Below are 6,000 nucleotides of genomic sequence, written 5' to 3' on the forward strand. Positions count from 1 at the left end.
CTGTCCTAATTCAGGCCCTCTTTCAAAGGAGGGTATCTTTTTGTAATTGTACTAACTTTTAAAAGTTAAAATAGTATGTTGTTGTGAATAGTGTAGTACAGCTTATGATATTCTCTCTTCTTACCCCGTACCTGCAGGTACCCAGGGATGACCTTCTGTGAATGGTCTGCCTGGGTGTTCTGGTGGATTCCTCCACAACTGCATGTAGATGTAATACCTTTTATCCTGACCTCAACAAGCTAAGAGCAATCTCTACTCTGAAAGATGAAAATTTAACATTGGCTACCTTTCCTTCCTTCTCCTAGTATTTGATATTTATGTTATTATTAGTTATTTTATTGATTACATATGTAATTTTCAGTAACAGACTTAAACCTCTATTTCTTGCTCCACCTACTTTCAGCAATCTGTTGACTACCTACTTTGTAAGAAGACAGATATTAACACGTCTATCTTTGCCCTCTCAATTCTATCTTTTGTCAACTACATGTTTATGTTGTCAAAGTTGTAACATTTACATTCTGTTCTTTAGTCAAATTAATCTTTCATGCTCTTCTTTCCATAACTTTTTTATTCTACAATTAACATTTTGATGTGTTTGCTTTAGTACAGTATTAATCTATCAATCCTTTTTTAAACAGTGGTAAAATGACATAGCATAATATTTATAATTTTAACCATTGTAAAATATATAAATTTTAACCATTTATAATTTTAACCAAATGTGCACTCAGTTGTACAATTGAGTGACATTAAATGCATTCATAATGCTGTATACCTATCACCACTATCTACACCCAAAATTTTTCATCATCCTCAACATAAACTCTGTACCCACTAAACAATTTCTCCCCCTTGCCTACTCTTCCCCTGCCCTCTATTCTGCTATCTATCTCTCTGAATTTGCCTATTCTGGGGACCTCACGTAAGTGGAATCATTCAATATCTGCTTTTCTCTGTCTGGTTTGTTTCACTAAATGTGATGTTTTCAAGGTCCATTCATGTTATAGTATATATCAAAATTCATTCCTTTTTTAAAAAACTTGTATTTGAGGTTCAGGGATACATGTGCAACTTTGTTACACAGGTAAACTGGTGTCACAAATGTTTGTTATACAGATTATTTTATCATGCAGGTAGTAAGTCTAGTGCCCAATTGTTATTTTTTCTGATCGTCTCCGTCCTCCCGCTCTCCACTCTCAAGTAGGCCCCGGTGTCTATTGTTCCCCTCTTTGTGTCCATGAGATATCATCATTTAGCTGTCCTTTTTATATGGTTGAATAGTATTCTAGGAGTATATATAAGATTTTGTTTATCCCTTTATCTATTGATGGATTTTTCCTTTCTTTTTTTCTAGTGATACTGCAACAACCTCAAAAATTGCCATCCCTTCGCAGCCTCTGGCTCTATCATTTATTCTCTTACTGTTGCTGGAATGATCTTTCTAAAGATAAGATGCTCTTTGGATATATTAGTTGCCCTTACCCTCCCTGACTCTGTCCCATTCTTGGCTATACCATGGCACCCAGTGTCCCTAGGCTCACCTTACTTCTTCTCCAATGTCATCTGTGTTACACTCTCACACACCCTGTGCTTCAGCCACAAAAGGTACCTCACTCTTCCTTAAAGATGTCATGGCCTTTTACCTACTTGTCTTGCTTTGTGCAGTTTCTTCTGTCGCTCATATAATCATGTGGTCTCTCTACACCGAAGTCTCTACACTCCAAGTAGAGCTAAATGTCTAAATCTAAGTTAAACATTATTTCCCATAAAGGTTTCCCCATTTCCACCAGGTAATTTGTTACTCCTTTCTCTGTTTTTCCAAAGTATTTTGTTTCCACCTAGAATTTCAGTCCTTAATTGCTCTGCAATAATTTGCTGACTTGCCTGCCTTTTTTATTCGACTGACCTTCGTGTAGATTGCAGCTGTTTTCTGTATTTATGTCATGAGCCTGGAAGCTAGTAACATTCATGAAGAATGCTGCGTAAGTGAGTAGTACAATGAGGGTAGGGTTGAATGTGGGGTCAGAAATCTGGGCTTAAGGACCAATTCAGCCATATCACCTCACCTCTCTGAGTTTGTTTCTTCATTTGTAATAATTCAGCATCCTAGACTGGTGTTGAGAACTAAATGAGGTGGTTAATGTGGGAGCACTCTTTATAAAATAATTGCAAGGATTTAAAAAATTGTCAGTCTTATTAGTTTTCACGTACTTCTCATCCCAGATAAATTTACTATTCTGTAGGAAATTCCCAGTTTGTGAATCATTCCTTTAAGAAGAAATCGTAAATAGTAGAAATATAATTTTGGAATACATGTTTGGTTTGTTTGTTCAAGTGGTTAGAAATTTCAGGGATGCAGAATTTAGCTAGTAAAAGGAAGTACTTTCTAACTGACAGTGTGGTCCAGTAATGAATGCTCTCAGGAGGTCATCATTGCTCCATCTCTGGACCGCCCTGCCAATTCACAAGTTCTAGTAGAGGGCTGGCTAAGCTTACCTGTCAGGGAGACTTCAGAGAAATTCTGACCTGGACTGAAGAGGGAGGAGAGCTGCACTAGCTGCCTCTGAGGTTCCTTCTCATTCTGAATGCATATAATCCTAAAATTTACATACAAGGCATACTGAGAGATAGACCAATGCTGCTTTTGTAGTCTATTCAGGAGATAAGGTATAAAGGTTGGGTTTTATTTTTTCCTCTCTAAGTGAAAGTTGTAGATTTTATATAAGACCATGGTAAAAAGTCTGACATTTCTACTTTGTGAGTCTGGGCTGAAGCTGAAATTTGATTTTGAAATATGAAAGTAAACTGTAACTACCTTAATTTGAGCCTATAGGATTTATGTTTATATATAACCTTTAAATTTCTCCCAAATTTTTACCCTGGAGAAAAGAAGAAATTACAGTAATCTTACTTAAGGCTAGAAATCTAGAGAGACACTCGTTCTAGGTTAATGGATAACTGACACTGCTTTGCCTGGGCTTCTAGCAGTTTCTGTCCCCTCTGACTGATGTGAACTCTCACACCCAAGGACATGGTTACGAGTCTCTCATGTTAAATTGAGTGCTTTGTGGTCCAAACTCAATAACAAAAACACTTTAGAAAACATTTTCTTCATGATATTTTTAAGAGTGCTATTTTTTTAAAACACCGTCCTTTCACAGTTCAAAGCTGCTTCTTAAAGTTATTGCTCATGGTAAACCCATTTCGATTCTCTGAAAGCTACTTTGCAATGTTTTTCTATTTGTGCTGTTGCCTCTCAAGCTGGCATATGACTTTCCCTGTACACCCTCCACTACCACCAACCAACCCATCCACTTTCTGCCCCAAGGAGACAAATGTAGAATCGAATCAGAAGCACACAACGTCAACATAAGAAGCGTCCTTAGATTTCATCTAATCTAATTCAAGCCTTTTCACTTCTCCTCTTTTAAGGAAGAAGCAACTGAGGGATGGCTAGGGAGGGTCATAAAGCAAGTAATGACAAAATTAAGCTAGGATACAAATCTTCTACCCACTCATCTAGTATTTTTACCACTGCCCCATGCACCAACTGGAGGTGAGTTGGGGTAGGGGCCCTGAAAGGTTTCAGAGAGGTGGTTACAGCTCTCACTGTGGTGGCTGACAACTGACCCAATGGACAGGCAGGTTCCTTTTAAGTGACTTGGTAGAAGGCCTGACATCATCTTGCAACTGAAAGGGGGGCTAAGAACCCTGCTGAAATATATACATATATTGTGAGCCAGGTGACATCTCATATGTACATATGGGCAGGTAGAGATGGAGAGATCAACCTGAGAACAAGACCCTGCTGGAATGGGAGAGCATGGCAAAGATGAGAGGTTTGGAAAGGGGCCATGGGAGCATTAGAGTCAATGAGGCTGAAGGTTCACATTAGACTGGAACAACTGAGGCACAAATGGTGAATGCTACCCTCTGAGATTCCTCAAATACACGGGACCTTCTGAATGTGAAGGGGGTTGTTGGAACTTGGAGACAAAAAAGGCTGCTTTGCTTTTTAACTTTTAGAGGCTGTCCTGAAGTTCACATTTGGGTGTTGACCGGCCTTTCTGAAAAGGAGATATTTGTCTACCTACCTCTAGGAGTTGTAGGAATTTAATGAGACCTCACCCGTGGCAGGACTTTGTAACTCCAAAGTCTATACAGATTGTACAGATATTGTTTATTATTCTTTCTCTTGGTTGTGGCTAAGAACTAAGGAATCCAGGGCCACAATATGATGGATTGAACATGTGGCCACAAATTGAACATGCATTCATTCACTCATTCATTGAACATTTATGAAGAGCTTACTAAATGTCCTAAAACAATGCAACCCCTAGATGAACACCACGCCTACTTTCAAAGAGCACCAGTCTATGGCAAAGAAGAAATGAAAATAATTATAACACTTGCATGAAACTTGCTATGGTAGAAACACAGGGGCCTGTGGAGGCTCAGAGGAAGGACACAAAACCAACTTGGGTGAGTGGAGGAGGCAGCATGAAAAGTTAGTAGGAAATGCTTCCTGAGGTGAGTAGGAGATAGGCAGAAGGTAGATAGGAGATAGGTAGAAGGTCAAGGGTAAGTGTTCCAGGCAAAGGAAGCCGTATGAACAATGGCATGGGATATGGGAAGTAGGGCTGAATGAGAGGACCTTGGAGGCCCCTTCAAATGGTGAGTGTGACAGACACATTAATGAAAATGTAAATGTGTGTGTGACGTGTGTGCCTTCAGTAGACCTGCCCAGGGCTTGGTGGTAATATAGGCCTCAACATGCCTTTTTCTCCAGCCCCTCCTATATCAATCTTGGCTTGCCCACTACCCCTGAAACACTTTTCGTCTTGAAGGGCCTGGATGATTGTTGCTGAATCCTTGCATGGCCTTAAGCAAGTCCCATCCCTTCTAGAATTCTCCAGTGTCTCTTTCTGTGAAATGTGAGGGTCTGATTAGCTGGTCACTGAGAGCCCTTTTAGAACTGACCCTGACCTGTGAGCTTCCTGCACTGCAGCGATTCACTATTTGCCTCTGACTCTCCCCGACACCCTGGGAATGGAGCTTAGGTCTCCTGACTTTCAGCTTAGGGTCCTTTTCTTTCCACCGCTTTGGCTGCTTTACTGCATTATAAGAGTTAAAGGAGAAACATCCTGGTCCTCAGAGAACTGAGTCTGAGAACTAAGAAGGTGCCAAAGCTTGAACACCATGGTACCCCTAGTGCCTGGAACAAGGTGCGGCCCATGACATTATAGGTAGCGTTTAGTGCCAAAATGAAAGAAATCTTGATTGTAAAACTTCAAAACTGGAGATAAACTCATAGATCTCCTTGTATGGGTTGTTCCCTCTGCCTGAAAGCCTTCCCTTCAGCACCCACTTCCTGTGGCCAGCAGCAAGGCTAAGACTCGATACTATACAGGAGAGCTTCTCTCCCTGTGGGTAAGACTTCATGGCCAAAATCCTCCAGACTTTACCCTTTTCCCATTCCACAAAGCCCAACTTCAAAGCCTGATTTCCTGTTAAAAAACTGTCTTTGTTTGGTTTCCCAGAAGCAGCACGTGAGACCAGGTGCCAGCGGTTTATTTCAGAGGAGATCCCAGGAAACACCACCCAGGAAATGGGGAGATGAGACAGGGAAGGGAAGGGAGCTATGCAGGGTGTGTTAATGGACATATTAACATGGTGGGCAGCTGTGCCTCATTGTCCCTGAGAACCTCTGAAAGATATTTTAGAGCAAGGCTCCAAGTTGTCCCACTTCAGGGCAAGGAACTGACAGTGCTTATCCTCAAACTCTTTTTCGTCGCTGGTTCAAGGCTGCTCCCAGGTGCGTCAACTCCCAACACTTCTAGCTTGTTGTATGCAGGGACTGAACATTTCTCTACAGTCAGAGAAAGCCCTCAGCAGAGCGGTGAAGGGACTTTCAGCAGGAAGTCACAGCAAACAGGACTGCTGAGACCTAGTGGATATGGGCAAGGACACCGACAGCCTCTGCCCCAGTGGTGCAAT

Source organism: Chlorocebus sabaeus, chromosome 20 (assembly GCF_047675955.1).
Source record: "Chlorocebus sabaeus isolate Y175 chromosome 20, mChlSab1.0.hap1, whole genome shotgun sequence".
NCBI lineage: Eukaryota > Metazoa > Chordata > Mammalia > Primates > Cercopithecidae > Chlorocebus > Chlorocebus sabaeus.